Source organism: Pseudopipra pipra, chromosome 4, assembly GCF_036250125.1.
Source record: "Pseudopipra pipra isolate bDixPip1 chromosome 4, bDixPip1.hap1, whole genome shotgun sequence".
In the NCBI taxonomy this organism is placed as follows: Eukaryota; Metazoa; Chordata; class Aves; order Passeriformes; family Pipridae; genus Pseudopipra; species Pseudopipra pipra.
This window is the reverse complement of record NC_087552.1, coordinates 3,566,945-3,591,710: the sequence shown is the minus strand read 5'-3', so window position 1 is coordinate 3,591,710 and position 24,766 is coordinate 3,566,945. Positions and strand designations below refer to the sequence as shown.

Genomic DNA, 24,766 nt, shown 5'->3' with positions numbered 1-24,766 from the left:
ATTCTGCTTTTACTCCATTACTTGAGATTTTCTTGTCTCTGTGATTTTTATTTTTTCCTTGACAAATTCTCATCTGAATGTTTAGCCACAGATTCTTTTGCTGTTGAAGTAATTAAAATCAGCTGATGGGTAATAATTCTCTCTGCTGGGACCGAGCAAACAGGTTCAGCTCCTCCAGTGCACGTGTTCCTTCTGTGGTAATCAGGTCCTCTCTACAAGGCTTACCCTCTTCTGAGGAGGGAACTGGCTTTGCAGCATCACAGGAGCAATTGGAGAACAGAGAGGAAATAGTGGTTGTACCTGTACAGAAAACAAGGGACACAGCTGCCAGGAAAAAAAAAATAAATAAGTCAGAAGGGTAGAGATAGATTGGTGGGGGAAAAAGTGATAGAAAATGCAGGAGTGACACCGGTGGAGAAGATGGAGAATGCTTAGGAGGAAAAAATGTAAAGAAAAGGTAGTGTTCAAGGGAATTAAATAGGACTATTACTGTAGTTTTTCTTTGTAATAATTTTACAAAAAAAAAGGAGAGGGAATGACATTTTATAAAGCTTTTTAATAACCAAAGTTGGCTCAGTTTAATTTTCAGCACAGTGAAGTGTGGAGCCCCTAGTTCCTTATGAAAATTGGAGGAGGAGCAGCTCACATAAGGGAGTGTTAATTCAGGTGAGTTGTGCACTGCCTGCTTAATACACTTGAAAGGTGAACAGGCTGCAGGTGGAGTGGGTCAATAAAGTCAGGTACAGTTCAGACACTGCCTGGCAAGTGACCCCTTCCTTCAGGGGTGCTCTGTCAGAATCCATGGGCACTGCTATTTTAAACAAGCGGGAGACTGACTTGAGAGTGTGTACAATAAAAACCTTTAAAAAATAGAAGCTCAAACTGCTCTGCTGTGCACTTTAGTGCGAGCAGGAGGTTTTTCTTCACTGGTGGTTGTCACTGCACTGCTCAGGCTTTATTTCATAAGCTGATACCGTCCTAATTTAAACTTTGACTTCCTATTACAAAGTATAAATCAGAAGATTAAAAACCTCCCGCTATAGATTTTTTTTAATAGAAAGTGACAGTTTAATTTGGCAGAGTTGAGCTGAAAGGATGCTTAAACCTAGTAGAGAGTGCCAGCATCAGCAGCTCCACAGTAGCTGGAAATGAAAACAGAAACATGAATAATTAACAGTTAAGCTTGAGTTCTCCAGATATTTTGCAATTACTTATTTTAGCAAAGTTTTCTTCTCCATTAAATCCCAGAGTTCTATTTTTGTAGTCAATCTGGTTTTGCTTACTGAAAAATAGTGGAAATATGTCCCTTTTGTTTCACAATGAAAGTTTGGGGTTTGATGCTTTTAATTAAAAAGTATAGTTTCCCAGGTAAACTTTTTTTTTTTTAGCAATACGTAGTTTTACTTCTTGCTGTCACATCGGTGTTTCTTTCCCAAAATATGGCAACATTTAAAAATATCATAATTTGTATTTGTTGGGTTCCACAAGGCCAAACGACCTGCAGTTTTTGGGTACAATACATAACTGACAAGCAATTGAAGCCTTGTAGTCAGGGCCTTCTGATCAAGTGTGCAGCTTTAAGTAACAACACTGAGCTGTTAAACATCTGAGTTACTCCATGTGCTTACAGTAAACAGCATTCAGAAAATTGTCACCACCACAATGGCACAGAAAATACTACTTTTTTTTTTCTGTTTATCCCGTTTTTCCTACTGGCTGTGCAACAGCTTCGTGAGGTGGAATATGATTGAACCACGTGGTGGAATCAAAGCAGCCAGTTTTTCCCTGCAGGGAAATGACTATGCAAAACCCTTTTTTGAAAGTTCTTTTATATATTTCAGCCTACAAGAGATTTTGTTAACTCAGATGGTGATTTGAATTAAGAAATTTGTTCAGAGCATCCTGTTGGTAAAATCTATGCAGTTTTGCTTTGAGAAAAAATATTTATGCCTGCAAAACTGATTTTTTTCCACGCTGTGCTCCCTTACTAAGTAGGATGACGGTCTATTTTCCTCCCAGTTTCCTCTTCATAATACTCTAATTTGGAAAACCTTTCTTATTTGAGGAAGGTGTATACTTTTTATAGGGAACAGGAGTAAATTTAACTTCGGTTCTGCTGCTCTGACTTCCATTATAAGTGTATTTCTAACAGCAAGTACCAAATTGTAGACATATAGTAATACCAGTTTTCTTTTCTTTTGGAGGTGATTATACTTAATCAAAGAATATTTTCCATTGGAATAACCTGCATTTTACTGCAGCCTCAAATTAAAAAAAAACATTTTTAGTAAAAAAAAGAGGTCACAGAAGTGGTATTAAATATCAAAATTATGTTATTTATTTCACTCTATAGAAACATGGAAAGTGTTGTACTGTATAAAAAACAACCAACTAAAAAAAACTACCACAAAGCCACCCATAACCAATATTGTGGCTTTGTGAATACACTAGGAACAGTTTTCTGATTTTATCCAAAGCTTGGTTAATATTTTTTCTGTTGAAATCCTTCATTTCATCCTTACCATGCTACCTCCCACCTCCCTTAAATATCAGCATATATTGATATTACCATTCCTTGCATTTCATACCTGTTCTTGAGCTCTCACAAGAGGGAAGATTTGCTTCCCAAAAGTGTTTATAAACAAGACGACCCCTGTCTCCTGCTATGTGGAAGTTTTTTGTGTTAGTGTGTTTTGTATTAAAGTCAACCCCCCTGAGTGAAATTCCTCCTTCACTGTAAAGGATAGGGAATCTTGCTGAAGCAATTCTAGTGGCATTTTTCTCCCAAGGTAAAAAAAAAAAATAAAATAATGGAAGGCTCAGCCTTGTGATGGCAATGTCTTTGGTGTGACTGGTGTAATTAGGGAAGCAGACCTAACGAGGTATTCTAGTGAAGTATTGTGAAATCTATAGTAACAACAGGTACTCTCAGTCTCTAATTATCCTGGTGCATGGGGGCCAGGGAAAAATTAAAAATACAACCCAAAACCAACCAAAAACTCCCCACCTGAATACTTTGGTAACTCAAAGCAGTGGAGCTGTAAACTAAGGGCGTGCATTATTTGGCTTCTGACATAATGTGAAGACCTTTTTAGAAAGTGGAGTTACTGAAGTATAGGACCTAATATTCTCTTGTTCTAATGCTGCTTATATAATAACATAATGAAAGGGAAAACTATAGGACTGAAGTGCTTTCAGGCTTAACATAATTAAGTAGACAAATGTTCTTGTTCTTTTCTTTAAATGTCAGATTCGGTTCTCATTATTTTAAGAACTTCAGTGAAGACGTAATTGGTCAGGCAGAACTTTCACCAGGCATATTGGTCCACGAGCCTGAGCTTCTCAAAGGCTAATCCCAACTCTATTTTATTACCCTTCTTATTAATGCAAAAAGTGTGATGTCACTTTTCTCTGATTTCTGCCATCAGTGAAAAGGTTACTGACCAAGGAGGGCTCTTGCTTCTTGCCTTTGCAGATTGTTTTCAGTTTTAGCCCTGAGAATACATTGGCAACGTTGCTCAGAGGTAAAGATCGCTTTCTTCTTGGAGTGGACTGTCAAATACAACCAATTAAAATCTTCACCTTCATGTAAGTTTTAACATATTTTTTCATGTGTGTTATTTGAAATTTGTTAGAGGCTGTTTAGATAAGAACTGGGTTTTCCCTTATTCTTCAGAGTATTTGCTGTAGGAACTCAGAGCAGGCCTGTGCCTGTTCAAAGGGTGGTGGATCAAACCATATTCTAGTCCAAAATATCTGTTTTAGCAGTGGGCTAGAGTGCTTTAAACCTTGATGTTCATTAAAAGGATAATTTTCCCCTCAGTAACTCAGTTATTTGGAGCAAAACAAAACATTTCTGTCTAAAATATGTGTTGCAGGTATGCAGAGAAGGAGGTGAATGAGTCTTCCAGCTGCAAGAGAATTCCGAGGGAAACAGTGGATACAATACAGAAAACTGTGAAAGGGGTGAGAATCCTTTGCTTAATGTTCCTTTGTACAAATAGTCACATGTATTACACAAAGTGGGTTTTGTATAATAATAGCAATAAATGCTAAACCGTTATAATTTCACTTAAATAGTGCCTCGTGCCTTAAATAGTGCCTAGGGAGGAACATTCTGATTAGTGTCGACTCCTTTCCAAGTGATCATTGAATAGATGACAGAATTCAGAAAAATATAGGAAGGGTCATTCAGTCTTTGCTATTAGAATAAAATTTTCCCATTTGGGATTGGAGAACTTGGCATGATTTGTTTTTAAGACCTTTTAAAGATACCATCCACAGCTTGAAAAGATTGTGAGATATCAAGAAGTAACTCTATTGCCAACGAGTTTTTTGTGGAAATAGGTAGATATTATGATAAAGGTCAGAAAAATACTTTTCCAAAAATCACTATTGGTGTCATGTGTTAAGGGGATTTTGATGGAATATTTGGTTTCTAATTGAAGAGTTTATAGCAGAGTTTTGGAGAACTTTGCTTTTCACAGGAACCTGTAATTATTCTTGAAAAACAAGTTATCCACTTTATGTGAAATGCTTCCTAGAAAATAAAAGGAATTTCATGCTACTGATAACGTGATCACTTCAGCGTGGTGGAAGTGTTACACCTCACACAGAGCACAGTTTGTAGGATGACACAGGGAATCCAGTCTGGGAGTCTGTCTGAAAGCTGGATAATAGGATGAGTAACGAAATGTCATCTCCTGTGAGTTACCAATATACTGTTCCTGAAAGATGGACACAAATTTAACTTTTATTCCCTCAAAACCCAGCCTTTCATAGCAATGTCTTTAGCAAAGCTAGGATTCTTGAGCTGTCTGTGACCAGTAAGTGCCTTTTTTTGCTGTTGTTGTTACTTTAACCTCACCCCTATATTTGAATCTTATCCAAACTGATCACCCAAGAACCAAGGCAGGATGGATTACTTTCTGAGGTGCAGGATTCAAAAATAATCAATAGATACTGCTTTTTCTTATTACCTGCTAAAGAGCTCAAGTTGTTTCCTGAGAGAAAAATATATTTTCAATGTCTTTATGTACATGTTGTCCCTCAAGGGAAAAGCAGAATACAACTAATCTGCAGAAATTTGAAGAAATTTTGTGAGTCTAGTTAATTCACTATCCGACAAGAATTCCTTTGTCAAGCCTGTCAGTATGGAAGCAGGACATAATCTGGGAAACACTGATAAAACATGACAAAGAGCTTTTAGTGTGTTTGATGTGTCATGCAAACGTAAACAAATGCTGCTGCATAAAGTGAAATTGTATGTCAAGGAGCTTGAAAACAGTGGAAAACCTCTCCTCCTAAACAACAGAATAAGCAAAAAGACCATGTAAACCCTGCTGTTCTTTTACACTGCCTGAGAATGTTGTGCAAAACATAGCACTTCTTATTTCTCAGCTGAAAAATTAAGTGTACAACGTGCAAAATAAACATTGAACAAATGCCAGAAGCTTTCAAGAGCAGCTTCTGGTTTACACCTAATAAGATTGAAGTCAACAACTCTCTCATTAAGCTGTTCAGAGAAATGTGGAGGCAGGTAAGATGCACAGTAATTTGTTAGCATGGATCTTACAAAGCAGAGGATGTATCTCTTTATTCCAGATGACACCAAGGCAGTGGGTAGTGCTTACCAAACCGAATCAATTTACTTCAGAAGAGTTGCAGGGAAAAGCATTCCTTCTGTTGGCATTTTTAGAAATGTATCTGGCTGATTTTTAGTATCAAACACTTCCAAGAAAGAGGAAGATGGGGTTTTTTGCTTTGGGGGGGGGGAAATTCCTTAGCGTGCAGGAAGTTGCTGAAGGAATACATAAATCTTTTAAAGTAGAATCAACATGCAAATGCTGCAGCACAGGGAAATGTAATGTAGCTGTACTTTTTGGTGTGAGAAAAAAATAAAATGAATGGTGTATTGGCTATAGGAGGAGAATTTTGCACTTTCTAGGAATGATCTGAGAAACTGAGGATCTTTTAAAGAGTCTTTATCAGTATGTAACCAAAATTTAGAGTTTCTAAGTTTGATATAGTCACCTTGCCAGCTAATAGGAGGTAAATAGAGAAGTGCCTGATGGCCCATGTGCTATACTGGGACCCTTTTGTTTAAATGCAGGAAACCAATACAGGAATTGCCTTCTTGATGTAACTGCATCTCTGTGAAGTTCTCTGTTGACAAACACACCAGTCTGTGTGTGTTAATAGCCATTAATAGCATGTGCTCCCAAAGGAAATATAATTTGCTTCAGCATTTTTTTTTCAGGTGCACAGAAGGAGAAGACAGATTGAAAAAAGCCTTAAGTAGCAGCCAGTGAGTGCATTTCGTGTCTCCCTCTTTTAAGGTTAAATTCTTCTTTTAGGAGACTGATACATGGATCATCTCATCATATCTGTCCAACCACCCATCCTGTCTCCCATTGAAATATACATTAAGCTCATCTATTGTGAAATAAATCCTCAGAAATCTCTCCAAAATAGACTTAACAGGTGTAATGGATTGAATTAAAATTGAGTGACTTAACGTTTAAAAAATGCTTGGTAAAATAGTTAATCCTGATGAAAGGTATAAATACCTTACCTGAAGCAAAGATAACTTTGAACTATAAATAATGTAATACATTTTAATCAGTTTTACTGCAACAACTTTTATCTATGAAATAAGCTATCTTGGAAGCTCTTTTCAAGTCAGTTGAAAGAAGGATATAATTTGCTTGAAAAGTATTTTAGCAGTGAAATCTCCTTAGTTTGGAACCTGGGGAATCTTGTAATGGTTTACTCTCTTTCTTTCTCTGTGTAACAGCAACTGAAAAAAGACTTACTGAGTACTTGCCTAAAGTGGTACAGAAAATACAAGTTGAGTTGCAAGTTTCTTTCTTGTCAAAACAGTACTGGTGGACTATATTTACTCAGAAAGCCATGGAAGATTTACCAGAGCAAAATTCACAGTATTGCAGTATTATGTACCTTTGAAGCTGCTTGTTCCTGCTTAAAATAGAAAGGTAGTACCTGACAAAAATTTAAAATCACTGTGCAGAGAAGGGATATTTTGGCATTTGAACTGGAAGTTTTGAGCCTTGTGCAATACAGTGGAGTTTCTGGGATTCTTTCCTCGAGCAGAATTTAACAAAGATAAAGCTTTATAACTAACTCTTGTTCAAAATATACTTCTTTCCATCTAGGGAAAAAAAACAAACAAACATATTCCTCCTTGTAAGGACTCGAGCAGGGTGTAGCTGTGACAGGGGCCATGGTCACCAGTGTGGGACCATGGCTAGCAAGGCAGCAATTGCTATTACAGGTTTTCCAGGCTTTTCAGAATACCTGCCTTGTAGTTCCACATCACTCAGTTGTGGATCTTTTTGGAAGGTCCTTATACAATATTTCAGCACCCTCTAGAATGTTCTCGTTTCCCCACAGGAGGCTCTGGTCTGTAACCCTGAGTGCATAACAGAACAGCTGGAATAAAACAGCTTGTGTTACCATCTGCTGTGCTCTTGGGACATGTTGAAACTGCCCTGTTGCTATGAGAGAGGTGGCAGGGGACTGCTTCTCTTAAAAAGGAAGGAAGGCACTTTGAAATTAAAAAGCTTTTGAGAGTTATTTTCTAGAGATGGTAATGTTTTCTTCCCCTGTCTTCTGTGAAGTCCAGTTAGGCTTGTCTTTGTGATCTAAAGTAGTGTGCTGATGGTGTTAAAAACCCAGGTGGAGATACAGATGAAATAATGGGGCACCAAGTACATTTTGACCCAACCAGGCTGCAGTCTATATCTGAGGTATGTGCTTCAAAACTCCAAAAGCTATATCTGGACAGCAGTTTAATCTGTAACAGGTAATGGTGAAGTACTTGAATGAAAAACAGAAGTTTGAAACTTTTTAATGTGTCAATATAGACTTAATCCATTAAGACTACTTCTACTTCTTCCTCCCTGCAAAGGGAATATTGCTGAAATGGCAGCAGAGAAAAAGCCACAGTCACATCCTTACGGGGAAAGTTCCCTAGTTTTGGGTAGGTTAAAATTGCCTCGTTGTTTTAATATTTAGCAAATTAATAGCTACCTATAAAAGCCCTAGAAAAATATGGACCGTGGCATATGTGATGTTGTGGCCTGGCTTTCTTGGTCGTGATTTTCTTCAGCAGTATCTGTGAACAGTTTGAGGACCTGGATTAAATGAGTAAATATTGCTAATTCACAAAATCTTTCATTTTCAGCTCTGCAGTCTCTCAGGATGGACCTAATCTCCATTGAGAATTTACAACTGTTCATGTAACAGCTCTGTCAAGCCCAAAAGGTGTTTTTTATTTTTTATTTTATTTGTAACTCCTTACAGCATAGTAGCATATTTTTTCAGGTAGTACTAGTATATGATTTTTTTTTTTCTTGGCATAAAGTGCACAGCTGTCAAAGTTTCTTTTAATTTGCTGTATTGTCTAAACAACCGTTTCAAGGGCTAAAATGTCATATTTTAATTTTTTTTCCCCTCATATATTTCAGTGTGAGCGTTCTGTCTCTTCTCAGCTTGCAGTGAGTTCTGACAAGGCCTGCTAATCAGGTAGGTGGCTGTCTCTGAAGCAGAGTCCTTGGGAATAATTTTCAACATTATCTGTCACCTGGTATTAATTGTCTTGTGGCAAATGGTATTTCTAGTGGTATTAACCACTGTAATGCCATCACCCTTCCTCAGTGCCAGCTGACTGTTCTGCTTGTGGTTTACATACTGTCTCTAAATAAATAACGTCTTCAAGAGATCTCACAGGTAGAAAATCGGTCTAATGTTCTAGGAAAACTTCTCAAAGCCCTGACTGGCAATGTTTCACTAACTTATTTGAGCCTAACCCATTACCACTGTCACTTGAAGAATCATACACAGCATGATTTTGCATGGTCACTTTTATCCACAGAATCCATGTGTAGGCTGAGGGTGAAGGGACAAGGCAGCGTGTTTGTTAGTGGTGCCTCTGTGGATGCTTTAATAGTGTTCCAAACTGCAATTTCTTTCAAGTTGTGCATTCTAAAGAATATTAAATCACAGGTTTCACTCTTCTCTTAATGCACTTAATGAGTTATACCTGTTGTCTTATGAGAAAAGCTGTATAATGGTTATGCTGTAAAAGAAACTCATTCCACTGCAGTAAGTCCTTTTTAATAGTTCAGTGAGACACTGCACCTCACTCAGACAAGAAAAGCTGCAATGAACATGGCAGAGCAAGAAAAGTCAGCACTTCCCTCATCTCATGTGCATTCATTATAAAATCAATACAAATGTAAGTGCTGTAAAACAAGGATGAGGCAATCTGAGGAGCACAGTACTTGTGCTGAATTTTCTTTCATTTGTATTTTAATGACGACTTCGTGCAGTCATTTCAATGTAGGTCCATCCCAAAATAGACACCTAGAATAGCCATTGTTACAGAAATCATTTCACCCAGAGGAAGGATAGAGTTTAAAATATCTACAATGCAGAGTTCATAACACAGCAAATGCTGACTCTACTATAACTTGCCAGGTAACTTCAGTAACTATAATAAGCAGAATTTATTTAGGGACAATGAAAGGCAAATATTAACCTTGACAAATGAAGTGTCATAAAGACAGGACTTAACACAGAATTGAAATGGTAAAATGCTGCCTTTCTTTTCTGCTATTCCAATCCTGAAGGGAGAAGGAATTCCTAACAAAGTTTTGAGCTTTTGTCAACTCAGTAACTTCTGACCAACTCAGTAATTTCTAAGTAAACAGAAGAGCTCTCAGTCCTTAGGCAAGTTTTTCCCACTAATATAGTTTGTCCCTTCCATTTACACATTTCTAGCACATAGTTGACTTGAATGTTCTTTCTCTTTATGTATTATCAATGGTTCTGGGAGATTTTTAATTTATTGCTTGATTTCTAATATTTAGCATAATGGGCAGTCTAATTGACACTGAGTAAGCTTTCTGGCTAAAAGTTGACATAAAATATCCATCTTTTCTCTTGTTATTGGCCTCATCTCCTGAAATATCATGAAACACCCCTTCTTAGCTTTATCTCCTAGTAAAAACAATATGCTATCTGTTACACTAGAAATTCAGGGCAGTAAAATCCTCTGTCAAACAACTTCATAGAGAAAAGGCCTTTGCTTTTAACAAAATGCCAACGAATATTTGGGTTCATTTGCAGTCAGTTCAGGTGCCTGTAGAATTTCGATGGAGGTCCATTTATTCACAAGGAAGGGCTTTTTCCCCACTGATGCCAAGGACTTTGGGATAAAGAATTGTAGTGGATACCGTAAAGCTGAAAGCACTTCAGTCGTGCTGTCATGTGCATTTGGGACAGCATTGAAATAGGTTTGCTGTTCACACACGATGTAGGGAACGAGATGATGGTTGGCTTGCATGTCAATGAGGTTGGCTACTGCATTCACTGCAGTGAGAGGTTTCCTACCAGAAGGCCACCAGTATTTATTTGTGCAGATGGACTATGAAAATGCTTCACCCAAACACTTCATGACACAATTAAGTGAAACTTGCGTATTTGCTGCAACCAGACCCCAAAATAGGTTATTAGGTTGGAATTCAGACCAGAATTTTCTAAACAGAAAGTTTGAGCTGCAGCAGTGGGACAGGGCTCTTTTTACTGAGGGTTGTATTTTTAAAGTAGACAATACAGTATCTGTTAAAATTGGTCGTTAAATCTGTTAAAATGTCACTACTGAACTACTTTATGTGGTGTTCTTTTAGCACTTGCGGTACTGAGAGGATTCCTTTTCTTCCCTCCTGTGTCATTACCATGGAATGTGTTTCCTAAGCTCCTTTCTAGTCACAAATGACGAAGAGTAACTGACCTGTCATTTCATCTTATTCCCAGAGGGTCAAGACTTATATTGATTTTACCTTCTGTATAATTTTTGTGGTTCTGATGCAGCAAGACCTTTTTCACAACTGTGCTGCAATAAGAGTTCACTTCTGAAAGAGTGTTTTAAAAGATACCAGCTCATGAACATCCCATGCAGGCAAGAGCTCTCTAAGTGGATTTTATGCTCAAATGCTGGGCTGAAAACTAAAAAAAAGTGGCTGCAGAAATGTTCTTTGATACAGATAATGGCAATCAACTTTGCTGTATTGAGTGTAGAATACTTGAGGAACCTGCATTCACCTGAAACAGGTAAAACATAAGTAAAGCAGTATAAAATTAGAAAACCTAATTCCATCATTCATAATAACCGTAACCACTGACAAATTCACTGAGTTTTCTGTGTACTCAGAAGTTTTCTATGAAATCTTCCTCTAGAGCTGTGAAGCCCAGTGAGTGTTTTGAGGACTCTGACTTTCCAGAAATGTTGCAGGTAAATGCTCTGCAAAGATCTATGTAACCCCGGGGCAGGCTAAGTAGCAGCAGAAGCAGAAAGCAGCCAGCCTGAACACTGAGGCCCAAGATGAACAAGCTAAGAGAGACACAAGTCATGTTGTTTTCCTGAAGCTGCTGTGGTGGCAGCAGCAAGAAAATATGTCCTCAAAGAAAGGCAGATTAGTGTTTCTCAGGAGTGACAAAATCCCAAATTCTACAGTGCTGGTCGTTTCAGAGGCTTTGACGGTGCACATCACTCAGCAACAGAGACCAGTTTGACAGGGGATTCAAATAGTGACTTTGATGCACCATCTTTTGCGGGTCCCAAAGGCCTGCAACAAGACAACAAAAATGACAGGCCTGATCTGTGGCTGGCATTGCCTGAGCAATGGGAATTCAGTGTTGGAGGCATGCAGTGACACCACTTGAAGGAGGAGAACGGGTGGGGACAACAAACTTTTGAGTTCTGGTAAACTCCTTTCCAGATAAACAGAAGTCTACTACTGATAGCTTTTTTTAATCCCTGTTAAAGTATTGCCACACAGGATAGGCTGTAGGATACCCTACCCTCTGCCATCCCTGTGACAGATCTCCCTGCAGCACTTGGGGAGGAGCAGCTCCTTGACCAGCTCTCTCTGGGAATCCTGGGTGGGAGCGCCCTGGGTTCTGATTTTCAGTATATGCCATCATTGCTTGGGACAGAGCTGCAGGGAGTCATGGTTTCAGGAGGAATTAAGGCATTGGAATTATAATTATGTACAGGTGATAAATAAAACTGGCCTGAGAAATGTGTACATAAGTGTTTAATATAGTATCAGGTAGTCTTTGCTTATCTGCTGTGAGCAAAGGGCAATTCCTGCATGGGCACTAAGCATTTTGATGTTCTAGTGCTATTTCAGATAACACCTTAAATGTTCCTGTTAAAATATTCAATCTGGCTCTATAATAATTCATTTTGTTTGAATGTAGCCATGTATAAAATGTAGAAGATATAATACTTTTTTTTTCTCTCTAGGTGAATAGGTCTTTCAGTGACTAAACCAAGAACCTTAAAAGCAGTATTTCACAAGTATTCTACATTTCCTCAGGGGGAATGTGCATATAATATTGGAGTAATTTAAATTAGTGTTAGCTTTCAGGTTGTTAACTATTAAGTGTACTCACCTGCAGTATCTGCAGTATTCCTCTCTTTTGCAGATTCTTCTGCCCCCTTGGTGTGCAAGTGAGGAGAGGACAACGCCATGAAGATTTCCTCCCTACCTTTTTCTGTGGCTCCTGCTTTTAGGAATTTGGTAGTTGTCTGGTGTCTTGCTCAGAGCTGGTTTTGCTAAAGAACATGTGAATTATAACATTTTAAATAGACTTTCCTTCTCCAACATACTTATGCTCTTACTGCCTTGTGAGTAATAAATGACAAAAAGACGAAAATGGGGAAATAATTATTTAGTGACAAAGAGTGTTGCAATTGCTGTAAAATTTCCAGGAAGTAATGTTTTGTTGTTGTTGTTTGTATTTCTGTTGTGCTGGTACTAAACAAAGGGGATAGGAATGATCTCTGTATCATATGAGCTGAGCAGTTAATGCAAGTGAGAGAGGAGGGAAGCAGATGAAGTGAACAGGTGTCTGCATATGGCTGAAGTGACACCTTTACATGAGGCAAGGGGAGCAGCTGGAAGTAGTGATGCTCAAGACTTCTACAGAATGGGCTCTGTTTTTAATAGAAATTGTTCTATTAAGACTTTTATTATCTCACTGAGAGCATCCTTTGACACTCTCAGGCCTGTGACCTCTCTGTAATCATGAAGGTTGCTTACAGACAAATGTAACGTCATTAACACACTTTTTTATACTTTTTGTTGTATGTCAGTAGGGTTTCTCAGCTGGAAGGAGCCTGGTGAACTGAGCACTGTGTGACTAATGAGCTGTCTGTGGAACATCTGCAGTCTGAATACCTGCATCTCCACTAAAAACAGTCTGGGAACCTGTGCCTTAATGAAACTTCAGACCACACTCCTAGAAAAGGTGATTTCTACTAGTTTGGCTGCTGGCTTATTTTTTATGTTGTTTTTCTCTGGTGCTTGGATAATCCTGATCTGCCACAGTCTATTCAGTTGTGTTCTGCCTAATTTTTTTTTATGGTATAAACACAAGTCAAATAGCTGCCTCTTAGAGATGCTGCTGTACTAACTTGCATTTTTTTTTTGTTTCTTTCTAGTGTCAAGCATTTCTTGTCAGTAAATTTGAAATGACATTAAAATAATAATTACTCTTCCTTAATTATCAGTTTTCAAAATAGTAATACTAAAAAGAGTAACAACAAATATTATTCCTGAAGTCAAGGGCTCTCTTAATCTTGGGAGCTGATAATTTTTGATTGGATAATCCCGTGCAGAAGTGCTGCATGGCAAACTATTCAAGGGCTGAACCCACAACATAATGTATAAGTTGAATAGGATTAACCCTAGTAGACAGTAGTAATAGTTGAGATTTCAATTGTATTATAAAAAAATGTTTCCACAGTTCATGTGCTGATCTTGGAATACTTGTTTCTCTGCTTTACCTTGGCCTGTTTCTATATGCTCATGTAAATCCTTTGCTCTCCTGACACCTTCCACTGTCTGCTATATATACTTTACTGGCCAAGAGGAGTTTTGGAGTGTGGTGATGTCAAACATAACTGGTTACTCAGCTACTGTAGTCACAGAAACTCTCTAAGTAACTCAGATAGACTACATCTTCCTTTTCTGGTGATTATTCTGAACAACTTTTCTAACATCAGCTTCCCGAACTCAGTGTATGACAGATCACATGACACTTCTGTGGCTGGGGTGTTATTTCATTTTGGGGTGTTTGTAACCCAGAACAGCAGCTCTTTGGCAGTGCCAGGATGTAGTGCTTCAAGATTTCACTGCAGTGCAAGTGTGTCTGTGGAATTCCATTAATATTTGCTTGTGATGGAATCAACACGAGGAAGCTTGAACCAAATACTGACAAAACATGGGCTGCGACCACATGGAAGGAACTGAATAATTCAGTCTGCCCAAAGAACAGCACATAATATAGATTTTTTTTTTTTCCCCCTAACCAGGGAAATGCAAGAAAAAAATGTAACTGAAGTGTGTCTTGTAGTTATGTTGTATTACTGCATCCTGTAAGTGTAATTGAAACAGACCACCAAAGGTTGTCATCTTTTACTGATTTTAAATGTAAGGAACAACTTGCTTCAGGTTGATTATGGTCATTATTAAATGTCAGTAACTGGTAATATTATTTATAATTTTATCAGCAGCGAATGCCTTTGGCTACAATAAAAATGTTCATTTGACTGTGTATTGAAAATCAGAAATAATCTCTCAAGTACTTTATTAGCACACTAAATTTGTAACAATACAGTGCAGATTTTATTTCTGGAGGGTGCAACTTGTGTGATTTATAGGGATGACACCACTAAGCTCAGCAAATGCATTATGTGCTGCAACTTCCTTTTGAGAAGCAAATAACACTTTATGTTATCAAATAGTCATAAAACTTGCAGTCATAAACCTGTCTGCTGCTGTTAGCTAATCAGACTCATTCTTCCATGGATAATATTTTCAGGTAATGTTTTAGTAAATTGTGTGTTTTATTGCTTTTGTAACATAGTAACCACCTCCTCCTCTGATTCACAAACAGGGCACAAAAACAAGTCCCTTTAAAATATGGAAACTTTTGAAGTGAAAAGACATTGCCCTCTTTCACTAGGCAAATTAATTAAAAAATTCAGTTTCATTGTTAATGAACTGAATAAAAAGGGAAACTCTTAAATCAGGAAAAGAATGATGGCCAGGGTCAAAATTAGTACTCCAAGATGTCAGCAACCCTGAAGACATCAGACTTGCATCAACACTTTGGCTGTTGCCAGTTTCCATTTTTTGCCAAATATGCCATTTCTGCCTCCCCAGGTGGGAAGGAAGAGGCTCTCTAGAAATTCTTAACTTCTTTTTATGGAGTTTTAGAACTGGTATTTTCTCTTCCATTGAGGACTTAAGCTCTAAGCAGCTGAGTGTGTGATTAGTACCAGTCCTTGAATGTCTGATTCTGCTGAAGCCATTACTAAGCTTAAAAGCTTCTTTTCCTACAGCCACTGGGAAATGTGACTCACTGCTGGGAAGAGAACCTGGAGAAATGAATTAAACAGATTCCAAGTGCTAGAGGTGAAGGAAGCCAGTTGGAGAATGAATGGTGTCATCAAATAATTAGTGGGTGCTTCTGTGTTTATTCTGGAAGTTATTTAGTAATAACTCTAAATCATTAGTGCAGCTGTGCCCATACTAAAAAGGAGACATTTTGAGATTTGATAAGAAAATCACCTTTATAAAGAATCTGGGAATAACTGACCCTAGTGATTTATTTCACTTGAATACTACAACAGCATACATGTCTGCAATGTGTATTCTCATTATTAAAAACTCTTAGTACAAATATTTAAATATCTAATAACTGGAGAGTTGGCATTTATTATAATGTAGGTTTGGGAAGGGCTAAAAAATGCTTTTAGTGGAACTTGACAGCATTAAAGACAAAAACTGTATTTCCATTATTGGAATGCCCCAAAAGGAAAATTACAAGTGTCATTTATAGTTCTCTTCCACTACCCCTTCTGAGTCTGACCTGAGTTATGGTTAGCACTGGCTCAAGTATTTGGAACAAGAAAGGGGATCTTGAATATTATTGAATGTAATCTTGAATATATTTTCCCCCTCAGATAAACAGATAAAAATTCATCTGGATAGTAAAAATTTTTGTATCTGTGTTTAGAAATAGAGTTAATGCTAAATGTGCCTAGCTGACAGGTGGATAGGCAAACAGAGAGATTATTAGATCTGGAAAAACTCATAACAGCATCAAAGAAGCTGAAGTTTACGATAAAATCCTTCTTTTATTCTCCCAGACAGAGAGGATAGTGGGCTGATACAGAGTCCCTAAAGAATCCTCAGTGACAATATCAGGAGATGCAGATAAAACCACATTGGGGTATTCACGCTATTTTTTTCGCATTTAAATTCAGAGATGGAGTTCTCAGCCAGCTCCACAGAAGAGCCCATATTGACAAATGACACTCTTTTAATGCTTTCTGACAATAACACTGCTTTCTGCCAATTCCTGCTGCCAATAATAATGACTGTCTGTTAAAGCAAACAACTAATGAATGTCTCCAAAATGACCTTTTAGCAACTACTGTCAACATTAACTACTCCACAGCATCTCCGCCCTCCTCTGGAATTGCCAGTGTTTCATTTGGAGTGTGTAAAGGTACCTGACATTAGGAGTACTGTATCTATGGGAGTTTGAATGATGATGTACTGCAGCAGCTGGTCTAGTTCTACATCTTGTGACCAACACTTGAGGTTATAACGATGGGTGACTTCTCAGGACAGGGCAAAAGTGCTTGCTGGGTGCAAATTTCTCCCATGAAAGGCAATACGAAGCGTGAAAGAATTGTTCTGATCTGTTTGTGAGCAGCACAGAATGAGCTTTAGAGACTGCTGGATGGCACGGACATCATGTTCAGGATTCCTGGAAGCAACCACACAAGCACTCAGCTTCCTAGAAAATAAATACAAGGTGAAACAAGCTAAAGGAACTGAAGCTGAAGTTGGGTTAAAATTCCAGATGAATGACAGACTTCCTCTAGGACCAATTAATGCTTTGTAAAACACAACTCTGTAACATAGCTACTACTTCTTTATCGTGTTAGTTTGCTGTGCTCTGTACAGTGTGACCTCTCTTCATTCCCCAGAACCTGTATTTAGCTTCCAAATCAAAATGACAATCTGGTACAAACATTTGAAGGCAAGGCATAAATTCCCTTGGATTTGAAAGAACACCAGCATCTCATCCTATTGTTTAGAGATCTGCTCTCTTGAGGCTGATGTCAGAAGCCCCCTCTTCTTACAGCTCTTCATGTTTAACGTTTATTTAAAGCTTAATATATGTGAAAAAGTGTTTGCATAACATATCATGGGCTGCTCTGAACATCAGCTCCTGAAAGGTCTTTTTCTCACAAAGCCAAGAAATCACATTGTTCTTTTTGGCAGGCAGAGAAAAATGGAGCAGCACCAGTGTATGGGGAAGATTGTGCTTGCAGTGACAGAACCAGAGTTCCACTTCCCAGCTTCCCACCAGCACATGGCACACGGGTGAGCATCCTGGCTTTTTATGCTTCCAACTTCATAACCTCCCTGCACTGGATGATGCCTCAAATCCACAGCACGAGACTGAGATCTGAATTGTTGTCCTGTGTAGGGAACTGTGGAGTACAACTGGATCCTTATAGTACTGCTTGGTTTATGGAAATCGTTCAAACACTTCTGCTGTAGTAATGTAAGGCAGGTACTGGGCATGGAAATCTCATTTCTAAACACCAAAATTTAGCAGCATTTCCAGCAATTAAAACACAGAATTTTTAATGGTTAGTTTTAGCTTGGTGTTACTGTTAGACCAATGTGAATCAAAGAACTGTCCCTTCTCCTTCCCCCCAGCCCCCAAACAGGAAATCGAAAGTCTTTGATGTTATTTCTTTCTACAGAATGAAAAAGAAAATTCCTGAATAAAATGGGGTTTAGTATTGTGTTCCACAATGTAAGAAAGCACACTGTAAATTAATTATTCTCTGCAGACTACATTATTATGAGATTGAGATAAGCTTTGACCTTTGCTGCATCCATTTGCATAATACAGCACAGAGCACCATGCCATTGTGTATTTTTCATCATCAACATGTGCTTCTACTGATACTAAATTGTGTTCACTTAGAATATTCCATTGTGTGAATTTTAATTGCAAACATATTCTTGATGTTATTTGTTGGACCCAAGTAGTGCTGAGTACAATTTATCTCTTAATACCCACTGGCTTTTGGCACTTGAAAGACAACGAAGAATAGAATTGGATACTGAGAGCATGGGATATTAATAATAAAAAGTCCAAAGGAATATTACACTTAAATAGAGCAGTTCCTGCAAAATAAAAGGTTAACACTAATATTCAGTGTAAAGCTCTCTTTCTTCTCCAGATTGAAGAGAGGCACACAGTTACACTTGCAGGAACTGATCTCCTTGTCATGTACATGACTGACCTTAATAGAGATGGGGCACGCAATGAAGTTTTTATTTAGCATGTGCAGGCAGGATGAAAACAGTTAAGAAATATTGTTTATTAGCAGGATATTTTACAGATAGTAAAATGGTATGCTAGACTGGCTGCTTGGCAAATTACCACAATGGACAGATGGTTTTTCCTTATCTGTTATATAGAAATACAAGGCTTGCAGCATTGTGCTTTGTATTGATGTTTATTCATCTGTGAGAGAGTAATTTTCAGGAGTCTTGTCCAGAAAACATTCTAAATCTTCCTTTGCATCTGCGGAACATCTGCTTAAACTGAGATTGTCAGTGTCAATGTTTTTTTTCTGGTAAGCTGCAGGCTGTCTTAATGTCTTCCCAAAGCCAAGGAAATGAGTATAAAATGGGATTTCAGGGCTGGGATCCAGGGTTTGCCGTCTAGATGCATCCTTTACTCTGCACGTAGTGTCAAATCTTACTAAGACTCATTCTGTTCCTGGTAACATATTGCTACAACAATTAGCACAGAAAAAGGAGAAGTTTTTCTTTGTATCAGTTGACAAATGGTGGGGAGAAGATACATCTAGTTCAGGTATTCATGTAACCATGTTTGATGGCAAGAAACAATGTAAAAAATAACCCCCAACATTATAAACATCTTGGTAGGAAACACCTTTCAGTAATTACTCTAGAGAGGGAGGCTGAGGATTTCACATCTAGGGGACTTAAAAATTTAGAAGTCGTAAATGACAGTGTCCATTAAAAAACCTCAGTGTGGAAGCTGCAGAAGGTAAGGTGCATTTTTCAGCTCCTTCAGGTACTCAATATTTCACTAATTCCTCACGTGCCAATAATATTGTTGTTTTCCTGCAATTATCCCAGCCCTTGCTGTTGATTTCCATCTCTCCCATGGCTGTTGGAAGTGTAAGCTTTGGGGGCACATGTGAAATAGTAGCTGAGCACTGTCCCTAACAAGGTAGGGTTCAATGAACTAGGAGTTCTAGTTAGTTTTTATAGTCTTTCTCCAGTTTTTCATAGTATGTGCAGTGTATATAACAAACCTTAAATACACGTACACAGTGTTCTGATAGGATTCTCATTAGTAAAAAACAATTCTTGTGTCCCACAGAGCTTTGAGAATTAAAAAATGTTCCAATTCTTTAAGTTCTGGTAAAGGAAGGTGCAGAGTCAATGCCTAGAGTAACTGGCACGTGAATGTAGCGCTGAAGGTTAAAATTCAAGCTCTGAAGGAAATTATTCTGTTTTACTTAATCCAGGTTTGGGAAGTGAATCCAAGTCTCTTACACCGTGGATGAGAATCCTAGCCATCAGATATGGGATTCATGTTTGAGGCCAATAGCAAGGGCCAGATTTAATACAAAATATTTCAAATAATCAAAGAGACAAATTTCACTGGAGGTTGCCTGATATTTATAGTGTTTACAGGGGCTGTGGCAAACTCAGGGTGAATGTCTCTGAAGCAGATACAGGTAACCCATATGTGTGTGAGGATGCAGTTGTTGTTATATAGTATTTTTAACTTTGGTAATTTCATCCTCTCACTTCTACTGTGAGAGATACTGAAGAGTATGAGAAATGTTGTTCACTGTCCCAAGCTGTAATGTGGATGTAGTTTGTCTATGGCTTTTAGAACATCACTGTAACCTGTTTCCTCAAAAGCAGAAATATTTCTGCAGCGTGATTATTTCATCTTATCAGTTCTTTTGGATGATTTCAATGAGAAGTTGATCTTAATCTAAAAGTTGCTCTAGTATAGTGGTTTTTCAGACATAAATTTTTAAGTCACAAAAACACTGTAGTGATTTCCACCCATAATTAGACTGAAAACTTTGATGTGAGATACATCCCCATGCTTGTGGCCCACCCAGGTTCCAGAATAATCGCCGGTCACACACTTGTTTGTGTTTATCCAGTTAATTTATCAACACTGGAATGGTTCCTCCTGTGTTATAAACATGAGTAAACCTCATTGCCTTTGCTTTTTAAGAAAACCATCCCAAAACTACTATTGTTTTATTTCTCCCTAGAAACTTTATGCAGTTGTTTATCTCTTGTTCTTTTTTTTTCCCCCTCCTTTCAAAACACAGGGTAAGTATATTTTCTCTAAAATGTATTGCTGAGGCACACCTAATTGCACTGCTTACCTTTGATGCTCCTTATTTTGCATAAGCACTGGAATTCGGGTCTAATGTGAGGAAAAGCATTACAGGTATTGGTTGCAGTTGGGAAGCTGTTTTAATTGAAGGAGGAATTCTCTTATTTGTTTTTCACTGTTCACTTTGCTTCCTGGAGACAGAAAAGCAGGTGAGTGCTGAAATATCGAGTTTAGTCAGGGCTCCTACTCGAGCTTGTACGTGCAAGTGCAAGGCCACAAATAAAGCACAAACTCATAAACACATCTTTCCTGAGTTTAGATCCTGAAAAAAACCCTGACCACACTTTCAGAGATACTGTGTTTTGTTTACTCCAGCCTTGATCCACTTAAAAAGAACCTGGTTCAAGACTGCGTTTCTTAGAAGAACCTACTTCAAGAATATATTTCTTGGATTCCTTTTCAAAGGAGAACCTCAGTGTTCACCAATAATATTTTCTGAGTGGGTCAGCTGAGAACTGTGGCAATGCTGTGACTGCCACAGCTGCTGAAAGCTTCTTGAACCCACTTCACCTCCAGCCCATTGTTGCTTTGTGGTCACTTAGAGGTGGCTTTTCATCTCAAAATATGGCAAAAAGGCTGATTTCTCTTTTCCAGTTGCAGACATTGTGTATATCTTAGAAACTAATGCACAGTTACTGTCTTTACTCTTAAAGAACAAGGTTCGTTACCTTCCCATGACAGTTCCAGGATCATCATGCAGACAGATATTAAATGTCAAGAACAGTACTAGATAGAGCTGGATAATTTGAAAGGAATCTGTGTTGTACTTTACACGTATTAATTTAGCTGTGATATTTATCTTTCCAAGAAAAGATTGAACATGCTGCTAAGAAATGAGAAAAAGAAGCCAACCTTTCATTTGGCTCTTCTCTACTTCCAATTTGTAAATCTTAGTATTTCTGCCTAAAACGAAAAACTGAATATATGAAATATAGGGAAATGATTAGAACAAGAGAATCAGTCAATCTGCTCAAAGTTTAGGATTCATTACTTTGAACACTATTTTCAAAATTGTAAATTATAACTGGAGCTGATGTTGTAAACTAGATCAGATTAGGGCTTTTTTCATTTTGGGAAGTCTTGACCTAATTTCACCCTCAGACTGTGTGTTTCAATGGTTGTTGCTCTCAAGAAAATGTACTTACTCTTCTGACCTGAGCTTTTCTATGTATTGATGAAAATGATCTCTTTTACCTGTCTTGGCTCAGCATGAACTTTTAATTTTCTGTGAACTCTTCTCCTGTGCTAAGAATTTAGTTATTTACATCATTCCATAAGAAAGAACATTGCCTTCCATATCTTAATTTGACCAAGGGTCAGCTTGCAAGCATGTAGAATGAAAGCATTAAACTTTGCATCTTAACACAACCATTTTTTCTGTGGAACAATAGTAAATAGTGGAGCAATAGTAAAAAGTAAATAAATAAATGAGTGGTTTACTATGTTACTTCATTGATAATGAGCATTAAGTTTTTTCTCTACTATTATATCCTGTGAAAATAAGTCTTTTTACACACAAAATGATACTGATTTACAGAAGTTGAAATAATTAAATGTTATGCACAGTATGTAGCATCATTTTCATTACTCCTTAGAAAAACAAACACTGAAAATGACAGCAGTGTCCATTTCAGACTATTTGCAAAAAGATACCATTTTTATAGTGTTTTGATCGTTCAGTTAACTTCATAATGACTAGAGATGTAGTCTTTCACCATCTAAGCAGAATTGTGGCAACCTTTTGTAAAAAGCAAATTTATCTTGTTTTCTGATCAGAGGCGGTTTCAGGTGTTTTACTTTTTCTGTTGGATGTGTGAAGGTTCCCTAGAAATTTATTTCTGCCTGTGATTACAGCACGAGGAGGTGAAATTTTCAGTTGCCGTGTGTGATTTTAATATTGCTTTGAATGTTGTGATCCTCAAAAAAAAGTGTGCTGCAGAACTCATCATAAGGGGAACATTAGGGAGACTTTCTAAATGAAGGTGGTAGTTACCCAGTAATTTCCTTCTGTGTTAATTGGAATAAACAGCTCATCAAGCCAACCTGAAATTTGAAGGTAATGACATTGCTCTTGCTGCAGGTTCTCTCAGCATGGTGTGTACAGCCTTGTGGTTATTAGTACAGCAGATAACTGGGTTTTCCTGACACTTATTCCAGCTATTTGCTCTGCTGGAATTTTACAGATAGGTGTTACTGCCAAGCACTGCACCACCATGAGTGTCCTTGACAAATTAACCTGCTGAGTCCACATCAAAAAGGAACTTCACCTTAGTTCTGTATTCTGAAGTTTTTGTTTTATTTACACCAGACTGTTCTGGAACATGGAGATCTTAGTGTGAGATCAAGAAAAGAAAGAATATTTTTTTTTTATTATAATGCAACTATTTTTGCTTTTGGGAAGTAAAAATCACTTTTGCGATTTCATTGCTTAAATTCAGTCGTGAACATCACACTCCAGTCTTTTGTGACAGTGGATTTATATTTTGTCATGTTCCCCCTTCAAGGGAGCACAAGATTTGCTTTGTCAAGGCAAATAGTGTTTGCTGTGGAGCAAGGAATGTTAACTCTTGTTATCAGCTTTCTCTCATGTGTATACTTTAAACTTAAATACCTGTGATTTGATATCTGATGGGTCAAGTGCCAAATACTTACATGTGATCAAGGAGGCTCAAAAATACTTCAAGACCTTGATAACATGATAGCAGATACTTAATGAAATAGTTATGGCTAAGGTTAAGAGGTGCTAATTATTTTGAAGAGTAATACTAGAGCGGTCAAATGAAAAGAACTTAAGCTGCTAGAGGTTTTAGGTACTTTAATTTATAGCACTTCATCTGAGGTGGGAGGCTCTGTCTTGGGATTTCTAACAGGAAAAAAATTGTTAAATGGTAATTAACCCTCATTTCAGTTCTACCTTTACTCAAACTAAATGTAAGTGAATTTTTTTGTCCTCACTTTCCCTCTCCTGTTCTCATCATTTATCTGAAAATGGGTATGACTGAAGTTAATTTTTCCATTTAAGTTATATTTCATTCTTTTTCTATACATTTGGACCTAACTTTGTATATATTTTTGTTTGATTTATTAATTTCAGTCATGTCCACAGAAGACCAAAAAAATAATCACAGCTTTGAAACTGTGGCAAAACTGTGTCCTGCCTTTGAAATTCAGTTTCATTCAGTGGATTTCAGAAAAGTAATCACTCTTTGTTGAAGACCTCTTCTGAAACCAGTGCTTCAGTGGTGACTTCAAACAGTTGGTATAAACAACTAATAGAAGACTTTAAGAAAAAAAAAAACTGTCATCATTTGAAACCTTAAATCAATCTATGTATGATCCAATGGTTGGCTGTGTTGTTGAGCTGGATGTGTCTAATTATTTTCTTGTTATGGCATCTTCTGGCTTAAAAAATATTAGGGTTTAAATTTCACTCATTTCCGTTTTTCCTTTGAAAAGCATGGTCCTGCAAGTTTTATGTTTACCAAAAGAGATTCATGAGCTTTTTCAGGATAACTAATGAAACTTGGAACCATGAGATTCTTTAAGTTTGTTAAATCCGCTGAGTTTTTAAAAGTTGACCGTGTAGGTACCAAATTCTGTTTTCAGTGTGTTTGTGTCTGTGGTGTTCTATCCTACCTGTGTTTTCAACATGTTAGCTGGAAACTTTAGACCTGCACTAAACAGAAATGTGCCACCTTTTCTCCCTGTAATCTTTTCTTAGTGCAATTCAGCACGGAACTTAATCTCCCAGATAACTGACGGGGGCTGACAAATGATTAAGTCCCATCCTGAATGTGAATCTTCGGTCTGATTGTGATGTACACGGAGCCAGCTTAGGAACTGTTTAGTGCAAATATGTTCCAAGAAAAACAATCAGCTTTCACCCATCTGCTCCTTGTATTTTGCAGATTAAAAGGAGGAAAGTAATTTCTTGCATTGAGAACCGCTCAGAAAGGAGCAGAACCGCTCCGCTGAGCAGAGAGTCTGTCACAGTTTTGCCAACCTGCAAAATTGGCAACTTTAAAATGGACTCCTTTTGCTTTACTCACACAACTTTTCAGCCAGTGGAGTGCACATTAAATGTTTGTGCAAGGAGAGGTGATCCACTGGGGAACATGCAGAAGGGAAAAACCAGAATGCTCAGCTTCAGAAAATGCCTTTAAACATC

The 24,766-nt window shown here is 37.7% G+C and overlaps 1 long non-coding RNA gene across 1 annotated transcript in view; it reads left to right on the top strand.

Moving 5' to 3' along the window:
- Positions 1-24,766, top strand: part of LOC135412649 (uncharacterized) — a 62,455-nt gene that overhangs the window by 24,167 nt on the left and 13,522 nt on the right. Inside the window, exons 3-9 of the long non-coding RNA XR_010429830.1 lie at positions 3,476-3,588; positions 3,879-3,966; positions 8,207-8,286; positions 8,490-8,547; positions 10,840-11,136; positions 13,187-13,341; positions 17,397-17,498. This is a non-coding gene — a long non-coding RNA (uncharacterized LOC135412649). The remainder of the gene's footprint in view (positions 1-3,475; positions 3,589-3,878; positions 3,967-8,206; positions 8,287-8,489; positions 8,548-10,839; positions 11,137-13,186; positions 13,342-17,396; positions 17,499-24,766) is intronic.